Below are 12,213 nucleotides of genomic sequence, written 5' to 3'. Positions count from 1 at the left end.
TTCCTAGCTGCTTTTATCTCTCCCCTCTTGTCTTGAGACTCTGTGCCACAAGATACAAGAAACATTCTTTTTTCTAAACAGAAAATCAAATTATTTTGTTTCAATAATTGAACACCTTAGGAGAGCAGGGCATTTAAACATGATGCAGGCTAAATATCCATGATCTAAAAATCAAGGATACAAACAGCTCTAAGTACCTGCACACTTGAGAGGTTTTGAATTTTGAAGCATTTTTGTATTTCTGATATTCACTCAGGATACTCAGCTAGCAGAGTCTATGCAGATATTCTAGAATCTGAGAGAACATTTCTGATCCCACCCCTTTCTGATAAGGACTAGCACTGCCCTTATTCCAAAGGTATAAAGAAAAGTCGTGAACAGAGGAAAGTTGGAGACACAAAGGCCGAGCCTGGATGATTTTTCAAGGCTAAGGCAGAACTTCCCGAGAGGGAGGGAAGCAATCAGACATACACATGGACTGTAGCATATCCCACACGGAATAGAGTAAGAATAAAACAAACATGCATTAGCCTTGGCAATGAGGAGACTTTCTTTGCCATATGGAGGAGACTACTTGAATGAAATGAGCTAGGGAAGGAATAAGAATAAGGAAAGTAGAGAAAACAGGTTAGGCGTGTGTTCATCAAGAACTCCTGCTTAAAAGATAAGACAAGTCAGAGGGACTCCTTGGCTGATTGTGGCTCCAAGATCCTATCAGCACGCCTGGCGTCTGTGCTTTCTCTTTTTTTTTTTTTTTTTTTTTTTTTTTTGAGGAGGCAGCAGCTGGTTGCAAGAGGACTGAATGAAAAATGGCCAAGGAGACTTTTAATGATGGGAGGGGAGGGGGCAAGAGGAGGGCAGGGCAGGCAGAGCAAGGTGATCAAAGACATGGGGGAGAGCGGGCTCAGGATCGTAGGTTGAAAAGACTTCTTTGCTCCCTGAGACAATACTCAAGGACGTATGATGAGTGACGTGGAGACCAAAGGCGTTTCTGTTACTATCCATATATAAAAGGAGACCTTACACTGAGACCAACGAAAGCTGAGAACAACCAAGGACTTGAGAGGATGGTGAGAGTTGGCAGTCATTGCAGTGGGCCTGGGCAACGATGGGATAGAGACCTGTAGGAGAAGAACTCGTTCAGTGGACTGGACGACGCTTTCTGGGTGCTCTCATCTTAAAGTCCTTTGTGTCCATTCCCACTGAGTGAGCAGGCTGGGTTGGGGAGCAGATTCCTCATGTTTATATAATCCATCAGCTCCCTGAGCCTTTATTAAGACAAAATGTCAGTCTCTGAATATTATTATCATCATCATCATCATTATTATTATTTCAGAATTAGATTTAGCAAAATCTGGAAGAAATAACGTCTGGGGAAGGAAAACACGTCAAAACAGACACTCTTCTCTCTTCAATAGAGGTAACAGCTTAAAGAGCTTGAAGAAATGAATCAGATATAATGATCATCTAACTCTGAAAACCAAAACCCTTTAGGAATCGGGAGGCCTCAATCCTGAACTCCAGTTTATCTAGTCACTCAGAATGTTTGATGGCAGTTGGAAAGTAATTAATCATCGTATGACACAGATTCAAGAGCTGTCACCTTTCATCGACATTAGGGTAACTGCCTGGGATTTTTTCTGTACATTTCTGGTGACATAAAGAGCATTTTTAAAAAGCTCCTTGAAGACCAGTGCTTAGAACCCACTGAACCTTGACATACAGATGTCAAGGGACAATCTAAATATGTGCTAGTCGGGCTGAAATAAAATTGAGAAGTCCCTTTATTTTGGCTAGTCTGAAAATGCATTTTTGAGGAGCCCAAAAATGTATATTCATTTCTGCTTGAAGTTCTCCCGTCAACCAACAATAACTAATGTAATGTTTAAACCTAAAGATTCTTCTAGTTGTTAAATGATAAATATTTGTTTGCTGTCTGTATGTTAACTGGATAGTATGCAAAACCACAGGCTCTTTGAGCAGTGTGACCTTTACCCGGAGGTGGGAGAGAGAGGTTTATGCCCAAATGTGAGGCCAAGGTCAAATGATAACAGCCCCTTTCACACTCTTAGAGAAGAAAAATATGGGAAGTAAAAACAAAAAACAGGAAGTAAGATAAGCTTTCTTCAAATCTTTAGATCACTGTCTACATTTATTTAAAATATCAATTTCTCATTCCTGACACATTCTGGCATGGACTGTTATAGTGAACCCCACAAGAAAGGCTTCAAGATACATTGAGGAATGGACACTAACTCACATCCAGAACAGATGATATATCAGTGGACAATGACCATAGATGTAGTTCTTAAGACTATACATAGCTTTTGTTCACAATAATAATTCATACATTATAATGATTATATAGGATAAATTTTTCCTGTGACAGTGGTATAAAATTTTATAATCCTGTGTGGTTGACTGCCAACAACTTTCTCTGACAAGATGAACTTGACCCCATGTAGAGGGTTGGCTGCAGAGTGCTTGGAACATGCCAATGACAGTTATAGCTGTGCTTCTGTCTTACATCCCTGCTATTCTTCCTAGTAGACAAAGACAAGCTAAACTTAAAGGTCAGCTCAAATCTGGATCATTACATTAGTAAGTGTTATAATAGAATAAAGAAGGCAGCTGACTTTATGGAGAAATGGTTTATAAGCCTCATAGGGTCCTGCGCATGGAGAAGTTTTGGTGAGGATTTCATGGTGGACATCAGATGACAGTATGGAGAGTCTAAACTGGGTGCTGACATCTGAAGCCAACAGTCAGAGGGATAATGATGTTCCATAAGGCTCCAGTGAACTACATATTTCCTGCTTCGACTCATCTTTTAAGGTCTACACCACCTCAACCTACTTCCACCTTAAGGAAAGGGTTCCTTATTTCAGTACTTTCTGAGTGACACAACCATATTGAAATAATAATACAGAGGGTAGTCTACCTTCTATAAGAATTAAGACATGTGTGACAGAAGAGAAGGAAAGCTTATATTCTACCCACAACCTGGTGTGTGTGTGTGTGTGTGTGTGTGTGTGTGTGTGTGTGTGTGTAAGACAGAGAGAGTGATAAAGCGAGATTTCATTGTTGATTTCCCACTTTGATCTTCCTCTTTCCTATTAGAATGAAGGTAATAATTACAAAGTGGGCTTTGGGACCTTACAGAGTTTTCAGAAGAGGACATACAAGTGGCTAAGAAATATTTTGATAAGTGTTCATCATCTTTACTCATCATCCCAAGGGAGGAAGGCTAATAGAACACCGATGATATAAAGAAGGAAAGAGGGATGATTGGGAGGGAGGTTTAAGTGGAAAGAGGGATGGGAGGGTAGGGCAGAGGTTAGGGGTTGGGGTGGGGGCAATTGATAATGAGGATGTTTGAGGAAGCAATGCAGAAATCTACTTTATAACTTTCATACACACCTATATGTATTCACATTGCAAGGTTAAGGTGGATCTACACTACACATGGGACAGTGCTCCCCCCAGAAGACAATGGTTACCCAAATAAAAAGCCCAGTGGCAGGTGTGAGATACCCCCTCTTGAGTTGTTGGTCAGAGATGTCCCAAAGTCCATGAAATAATTTAGATTAGTGGCTTTCCTCTTGGTTTGGGGGAGAAAAAGTTATCGTCATTCCCAATCTGTGAGTCCTGTGAGCTACAGCAGTAACAGGCAATATAAACCCATTTGTGCAACAAATAGTATGGGTAAACAACTTTGTTCTGATTTCATTTAAGGAGGACACACATGCCTGTTAACTGCAAATCTGGCTGAGAGCCCATAATCAGGAGCCTTCACCCTATGAAGGCTCAAATGGTGAACCTACTTCTATCAATGGTCATGGCATCAAATTACTCTCTAAATTTGTATTTCTCTAGCCACAGATTAATGCAGCTCTCTGATCTAATCAGAGAAGTTTCTCCATGCGGTGGATAGTGGTTAAGAACATAACACAGCCACCCAAAGCGCCTGTGGAGTACACAGCCACAAACAGGACATCTACATCACACCCTTACCCATGGCTCAGTGGGCATAGTAGAAGAGTCGGGTAGAAACACCTGGGGAACACAAGAATCAGAGTCTGGGGAGTCCTAGAACAAAATAGTCTCATCTGGACATGACAGGACCACTGGGCTCCGGAGATCAGAACAGCTGTGGTTGCCTGCACAAACCGGCACAAGATAGGGCACTTGTTATTTTAGATGGAGAAGAAATGGGTCCACCACAAGCCCCTATTCCTAGATGAAGTGCTATTGAGAGTTGATAGGTTCTGGGAGAGAAAGAATCTGTTTTCTTTAAGAGTAAGGCTCTGAAAAGGATGACACTACAAATCAGAATTGATGGGCTATTAGTTTTTTTTTTGTAAGGACAGGAAGTAGGGTGCAGGGAGGTGTGTATGGATCTGAAAGGAGTTAAGGGGAAGAATTTGGGATGAACATGATTAAAATATATTAAAGTTATCAAGAACAAAACTACCTATAAAAAAGGAAGGAAGGAAGGAGGGAGGGAGGGAGGGAGGGAGGAAGGGAAGGAAGGAAGGAAGGAAGGAAGGAGGGAAGGAAGGAAGGAAGGAAAGAAGAAAGGGAGGAAGGGAGGGAGGGAGGGGGGATGCAGGCAGACTGGCTCCTCATGGGACACTGACATACATGGCACCTTGACCCTTCAAGTATTTTCCTATCATTTCCCTCTGCTTTCTCAGTGATTTAATACCGAACACAAACTCCAGTTATCACTGGTTTTCTGCATCTGTGATAAAAGTTATTCCCCCAAATGTCTTAAACTGAGCAATTTTATAGTGCCTGAAATATATAAGACACATTTCTTCAGTTATCAAGGTATAAGGCCTTTTAATTGGAGATTTAAAATATTTGCAACATAGTTGTATAAAAAAATCATTGTTATTAGTGATTTAGCCAAGCACAATAACAAAATCAGACTTATATAAATAAGTTACTCCTTATATACAGTTATCTGTAACTAAATGTCAAAACAAGCTTTACTGATGATGTATGGATGCAGTAAACCTTCAGATTCAACTGAAAAATCTATAATTGTAATAACATAATTCCCCCCTTCTCTCCCATCCTCACAAAATATAAGAAATGACCAAATTTTGCTCCCTCACAAGTTGCATGCTCTGGATGAGGAACAACGATTTCTGAGGATAATGTATAATGAGCAATTAGAAAATCTAAGTCTGACATCGAAACAGATCTCATGGCCCTTTCAAGTCCTGTACCTTCCCCATCTCTCCAAAGCAGCCATGCATTTTATCCATGTGCATTTCAACTGTATTTAAAGCTACATGCTTGTGTTAAGTTCATATGGGAAATAGAGTTACCAGAAATCACCCACAGGAAATCCAGCTACAGCAAGGTGTTTCTCTCCAGACAATGCAGTTCCAGGATTGTGTCATCCCTGTTGTTTGGGATAAAACCCAATAGCACCATTACCACTGAGCAGCCTTATCCCTGCCTTGTACGTGACAGTAATTTATAACTATAGTATATGTTGTCTGAGCCAGTTTCACCTTGCTGCTCTTCTTATGCATCATATACCTTTCCTTTTCTGTGCATAGCTTTCAATCAGTCAACGTGTCTAGGTGGGAGGGACGACCGGAATAGTAAGAGAGGGAAAATCAATTTTCAGAAAGCATATGGTAACAACAGAATATTTAATCAAATTAGCCTAGAAATTCCTTCCTATTTTCAGCACGTTTTGCAAGGCAGTTGCTTCACGGTACAAAATGAATTTCAATAAATGTCATATATTTAGTTAGATGGCTTATTCTTGAAATTTGCCGAAACAGGTCAACCCACTCAGAATAGATCTTGTTCCAAGACATGACAGATGGATATTGATATTGAATACAAAGATTGGCATTAGGCAAAAGGTTCTGGGCCACAATAAAAGTTCATTTACTTAACACTCAACTAAGTATTTGTTTACTGTGTGCTTAACTTGGGGATAAAAGAAAAAAAAGACGAATATCTGGGATACATGTGTAAGAAAGACGAGGTGTGTCAAAAATATTTCCTTGGCCTTGGTAAGGACATCAACTGATAAGCATGGGGAGCAGGTCTTTAAGGTATTAGCAGTTTTCGAATCCTGTTAGTACCCAAGCAGAAAGCTGTGTTGATACTTTACAACTATTCCAGATTTTTTAAAGATACCATTTACTGACCCATAGCAAAAATCAACTTCATATTTCTTTTCTGGAAAAACAGGGGGTAGTTCCATGGTTTGAAAGATTTTATAGACATCAAAGAGGTCAGAGAGACATCCAGTTTATGGGTAATGGTTTAAGGTTTAGTGAATCAAAAACACATGGATTAAATTTCCCTTAAAAGAACCCTAGGTTTAAAACTCAAAGAGTAAAAATGCTCTGGTCTCAAGCTAAGCCAAAACTTATTTTTTTAAAGTCAGTTTGAGTTGTTTTAGGGACCCAAAACTTGGTGGGGCTTTACTTTCTCACATGAGAGGCCTCTGAGGGGATGGCCCAGCCCCCCTAATTCTGCTACACAGATTTACTCCACCTCTCTCTCTCTCAGAGTTTGCGTGACTACCTTATGTTAAAGGCCAGCAGTTGGAGTCATTTTTAGATCCCCAGGCCATGCTGTTGTAACATATAACTTCAAAACTGGATCTGAGCTCCTAGGCGCTATCTCAGATTTCCAACTAGTAGGCAACACAGAATCACTTCAAAACAGGAAATGGGCTGTGATCTTAACATGTGCACTGCTTTATGGAGAATTATTATGTTTGTATTTAAAATAGTAGGAAGACATAGAGCTCATAATCTTCCTTTCTTACACAATGGCTTTCTAGTTGGGCACTTTATCTAGTTTTTTTGGACTAAAGCAAACAGGTCCGTACATAACCTGTGATACACAACCTTTATTCCTTTAGAAAAATAGATTGCAACACTGGCTGCTTTGAAAGGGCCCTCAAAGCTAGCAAGGCGGCGCATGTTTTGAGTTTCAATAGCAGGAGAAGCAAAAAGGGGGTGGGGGGAGTGCAGTCTGATCCAAAATAAAGAGCCAATATTACAAGAGGAGAGTCTTATTCTGAAGGAGAGAACTTGGAAATGAAATGAAGTTCACATACAGAGTTATGATGGATTCAGGTTTCAGAAAACTAGGGCCTCAGTGTAAGAACAAAATAACTAGATTATCCCATTGCTTAGAAATGCCCGTAGCCTGATGCAAAACATGAGGACCAATCAGTTCAGAGAACTATACACTAATAGGTGATGACTGATAAAATATCCTTTTCTTTTTTGACTTAATTTTCCACAGTGGGATTCTTCTCTCTCTCTTTTTTTTTAAAGAAGTCTAGAAAAAACTAAGCACTTTGTTTAGAAAATATGCTAAGCCTCTCTAGCTGTGCTGCTCATTTGGACAGTACCTGAAAGAGTCACACAGTAGGGGAGGGCTCAACCAAGGCCCCATAGAACCAAATCTAGTCTGCAGAATCTCCATCCCTCTGGGATATATAGTACTTTAAAGATACCAAGTCAACAGTTGAAAATTGGGAGCTGTGTGGCTTCTCTTGAAAATTCAGAGGAGAAGCACACATTGGTACATGACACAGAGATGTCACGTGACAGCTCCAATGATGGATGCCAAGTAGGGACTGTCTCTTCTGGGGTAGAACTTTCATCAGTACCTAAGAAAAATGGATGGTCTCATTCATTTAAACTGTCTGTTTGCAAATGTTCATACCGGGCAAAGGCAGAACAGAGGAAACGGAAAAGGCCACAGATACAGGAGATGGGAGAACACTGCACACAGGCACGCCCTCAGCAATTGCCTTATTTGCTGACATCCACTTGTCACCCTGGAAAGGACCAGCATTGACTATAATGGTATTACTGTCCACAAATTTCAGTGGGCCATGCTCAGGGCAGAAAGTAAGAAAGAACCTTAACCTAATGGACCAATATTTCTGATGTTGGACCTGATAAATGTTGGGAAATACCATGAATCAGGGCAATAAGACCTTGGCGTTCTTAGCACCCGTAGTTCCCTGACCACATCTCACATCTTCTTTGCCTTGCTGTCTCAGAAGTACAGTCAGGTTTTCACCCTGACGATATAATTTATCTGGCCCATAGGTCTTTACAGAATTACTATATGGCCCTGTAGCTACAGATTTTGATGCAAGTTAAAACGGAGAGTAATCTGTACTCTCCATTGCATACACACCCTGGCATACAACCACAGAAAGAAACACACATGCCTGGGTCTGGATTTCCAAAGTTGATTGTTCTTCATTTTACAGTGCTCACACCTCCTGGTACAAATGCCACGCGTGTGATTTTTTTCTCTCAATTATGTTTTATAGCTTATAAAAACACTTTCTTCATTTTGTCCCTTGAAAAGCAAAGTAGTCAGATTTTACTGGATGTTTTTATTAAAACAAAACCCAAGGGGAATATAAACGTTAAACAATTTAACGCAGCTGAAGAAATATCTGAGAACGGGCTTTCTGATGGGAGGGCAGATTACAAAGTCACTCACAGCTCTTAATCTGATCTTGGGGCTGAAGACCCCACACATATGAATAAATGGTGGGATTTTTTTTTTAAAGTCTTTCTACAAAGAGAGAAAGTAAATAAAAAAAACAGAAAGGAGGAGATAGAGAGGGAAGGAGAGAGGGAGAGAGGAGGAAAGGAGGGAGAGAAGGTGTGTGTGTGTGTGTGTGCGCGTGCGCATGTGCAAGGATGTTACCTGGTGACTGGGAATGGACTAAAGAGCACAGAGTGAGGCTCTCTAAACTGTGAAGACCTTAAGATGAGCCAGGCTCAGCTTGGAGGGTATGAAGAATTAAATAAGCAGAAGCAGGTTTAGCTATGTTAAGGTCTTTATGTTCCCTAAAATTATGGATTTTAGCTCTATTTTGTATAGGTAATATCTGTCTACCTAATCAGACTGTAAGCATTTCAAGGGCAGATACATTTCATTTCCCTTCCCCAGTTTCAGATGCTTGCCTAGAACCAGCACAGCTAATGCTCACAGTAAAATGTCTTTGCTATTTCTGGTGAGAAAAAAAAATGAGTTTAGTCATGAATCAATATGTGTTAAGAACTCATAGTCAAAATGGTTCCAAACTGGCACTGGCCACTGTACCTTTTGCATACTATTGAGAGCTGCATGTTCTTCTGCACTGAGAAAAGGATCATGAAACTCTGTCCTGAGGGCTCAGAATCTGACAGGAGTTGCAACATATACCGGTCAGGGAAAGGAAACTGCTTCCCTCGCACTTGGGTTTCTGCATTCAGTTTGTTGCTAAGGGATAATGATAAGAACTTTAGGTGCTCCAGGCACAAACACAACAGGCCACAGGGTAAAGGGAGGCTAGTGAAATGGCTCATCATTTAAGAGCAGTGATTGCTCTAACAGAGGAGCAAGCTTGGTTCGCGGTACTCACATGGCCGCTCATTCGACTAACTTAACTACAGTTCCGGGAGATCTGATGTTCTCTTCTGGCCTCCGTGGGCACAGGCACACACATGCATCCAGACAAAACACCTGTACACACCCCAGCCCCCTCCTGACCATCCCTAAACCTCATGTCGGTGAAGAAGAAACCAGAAAGCTGTGTGAAATGGGAGTTACAGAGATGAGGAGCAGAGGGGTACAGAGGGGGCATCTGGATGTATGATTAGTCCTGTGTGACCATGGGCATGACAGCAGATCACTACTCTGTCAGATACTGAGCCCTCAGGACAGAGTTTCATAATCTTTTTTTTCTCAGTGCAAAATAACATGCAACTCTCAATAATATGCAGTAGGCACAATAGCCAGTGTCACTTGGGCAGCCACACAGAGTGTCAGCCCCTTAGGCGCTATCCTCTTTGTTCTGTGAAAAGCACATCTGAGAAAACCTTTACCTTATCACATAAACTTGTAAGAGAAACGTCAGACGCATCCTATTTTGAATTATTTCCATCATCAGCTTTGTAAATTGACTTTTCAAATATAATTCTAAGTGCAGTCCTCATTTTTTTTTAAAAAAAAAAAAGTTTCAGACAAACATGGGACACTGTTTATATGGTCTTAGAAATCATAAACTAGAGGTATTTGCCTTTTTGAGATGAGCTATAAACACTTTATTTCCCTCTCATTATAGACTTAAAAGGAGTACAAATGTTAGACTTATGTATTGACTGCCTGCTATTTGTACTTTTTAATTTTATAGATAAAGCTTGCCTTCGGATCCACAAAGCCCGTAGTACATCCCTGGCGTAAGTCCCCTGTTGCCAATGATCAGGAACAAAGCAGTCTTGGGAAAGGCAGTACTTGCCTGATCATCCTCGACATGCCATAAATCCATCTTGCTTACAGCGGAATGTGGCTAAGTTAATAACTATTGACTGAGGCCCTGCTGAGTTTGAAAACTGACCACAAATTTTAAAGCACCTATTGCATTATGTAGGAACACATTTTTGGTACCATCAAATCTCTTATTGAAGATGTACGTCTCATGTGTGTTATTTATCTGTTCAGAGGAGATAAACAGTGAGTATATCACAACCTGAAATGACAGTGACAAGTCTGTAATGTGTAACAGAACCCACTCCTTTTCCACAGTGGAAATTTACACTTGCGAACAAAGCCGAGGAAGCTTCCAGCTGGAGAGGAAAGCTATATACCTGTAAATAATCCAGGCAACACTAACACTGCTCCCATAAAAGCACAATTTATGTCCCAGTAGTAAAGGGAAACAGCGTGTACATCGTTTTCAGATCATCACCATGCAGAAGAAATTCATTAGTCAGCTATAATAGTTGAGCTGTAAAGGAAAATAATGTTCTTCTGAATCCATTTGCATGGCAATGTATGTGTGTGTGGCTGGCTGTTGGAAGCGATAGAATAAACCTCCACCCAATGCTACAAAGCGCAGACAGTCTTCCTACAGTTCTGTCTATATTCTCTCCAGTTACAGCGTTTACAAGCTCCTCATAGTCATGGACTGTTTTAACTTGGCTATTAGAGCCTCCTGATTATTTTGCTTAAGAAAGTTGACAATATTTCATTCTGCCCCAGAGCTGCTTTGAACAGAAGCCTGTGATAAGGGAAAAGCCACTGGACGAGCATTCATGCATGAGTCCCTAGAACCCTTGCCAACTGCCAAATTAGCAAATGGCTCTTCTAAACATAAAAAGGTAGGAAATGGGAAACCACAATTCGGAGTAAATTCTGCATTGTACTTTCTTTGGTCTTTTAATAATTACCGCTTCTAGCCAGACTACCTGACCTCTGGTTATAATGTATTTCACCTCCACTGAGTCCCAGCAAAAAGATAAAGTGGGATAGAAAATGATGGATCACACACTCTGTGTGTTTGCCAGGAATAAAAAATTCAGACCATCCCAGAAACACCTGCCTTTGGGAAAGACACCCCCACCCCCTCCTCGCGCGCTCCCTCAAGGCAGATAAAGCAGGGAGGGTTAGGAACAAGGAAATAGCTGGGCTCAAACCCTGCCGGCTGCATCACCCTAGACAGGGTGACCGATCCCTTTTGTAAGGGCTGAGTCAGATCCCAGAGGTGAAACTTGCAGTGCTACGGCAGCCCTGGAGCACCTAATGCTCTTGGCGCCCTTGAGTCACACAGGTGGCCGTCAACAACACTCCTCCTAAAGCAACAAGCTCAATTCTAGTTTGCACCTCCCCGACCCCATACATTCAGTTTCCTAAGACCCCCGGGCTCGCACCCACCTCGGTGGTCTTGTCCTCCGGAGCAGTAGCCAGTTCCCTTAGTGGAACAAAGAAAGCAGAGGGGCTGGGAGAGGCTGGGTGCCGGATCGACGCGGCTGGAGTTTGTACCTTGGGGTGCACGGAGCGCGCGCGGCGCCGAAGTCAGCCGGCCCGGGGACCACCCGCGCGCTCCGCCCTTCTCCAGCGAGTCAGCGGTCGCCCAGCATCTGGCTCCGCACGGGGTCACCGGGACTCTCGGACGCTGCGGGCGGCGAGGCCGTCCGGGTCACCTGCGGCCCGGGCCGAACCCCGCCGAGCGCCCTCGGACTGCTCCGCCCCTTCCCACACGCGCCCTGCCCGGCCCGTGACTCAGCCGGGCAACGGCGGCGCCCGGGCGCGTCTGGGCTGGAGGCGAAGAGACCCGGGCACCGGCCCCAGCACGTGTCTTGTTCGTCCCTGTCGCTCTAGGTCTGTCCCCAGCGGTCCCTCGAGGGGCCGAGATGGGGACTGGCA

The 12,213-nt window shown here is 42.4% G+C and overlaps 1 protein-coding gene across 4 annotated transcripts in view; it reads right to left on the bottom strand.

The window, feature by feature from the left end:
- Met (MET proto-oncogene, receptor tyrosine kinase) overlaps nucleotides 1-12,013 on the bottom strand; it is a 110,125-nt gene extending 98,112 nt beyond the window's left edge. For 3 of the 4 annotated variants that reach the window (XM_021190189.2, XM_029535194.1, XM_029535193.1), the window contains exon 1: nucleotides 11,722-12,013. The gene's annotated coding sequence lies outside the window, so the exon portion shown is untranslated. Of the gene's footprint in view, nucleotides 1-5,353; nucleotides 5,417-11,721 lie in introns of all 4 variants that reach the window. The other variant, XM_029535192.1, reaches the window with a different exon arrangement.
- Between the last annotated feature and the right edge of the window lie 200 nt (nucleotides 12,014-12,213).

This window comes from Mus pahari, chromosome 2 (genome assembly GCF_900095145.1).
Source record: "Mus pahari chromosome 2, PAHARI_EIJ_v1.1, whole genome shotgun sequence".
Taxonomy (NCBI): Eukaryota; Metazoa; Chordata; class Mammalia; order Rodentia; family Muridae; genus Mus; species Mus pahari.
Note: the sequence above shows the minus strand (reverse complement) of the source record. Positions and strands in the feature narration are given on the sequence as shown.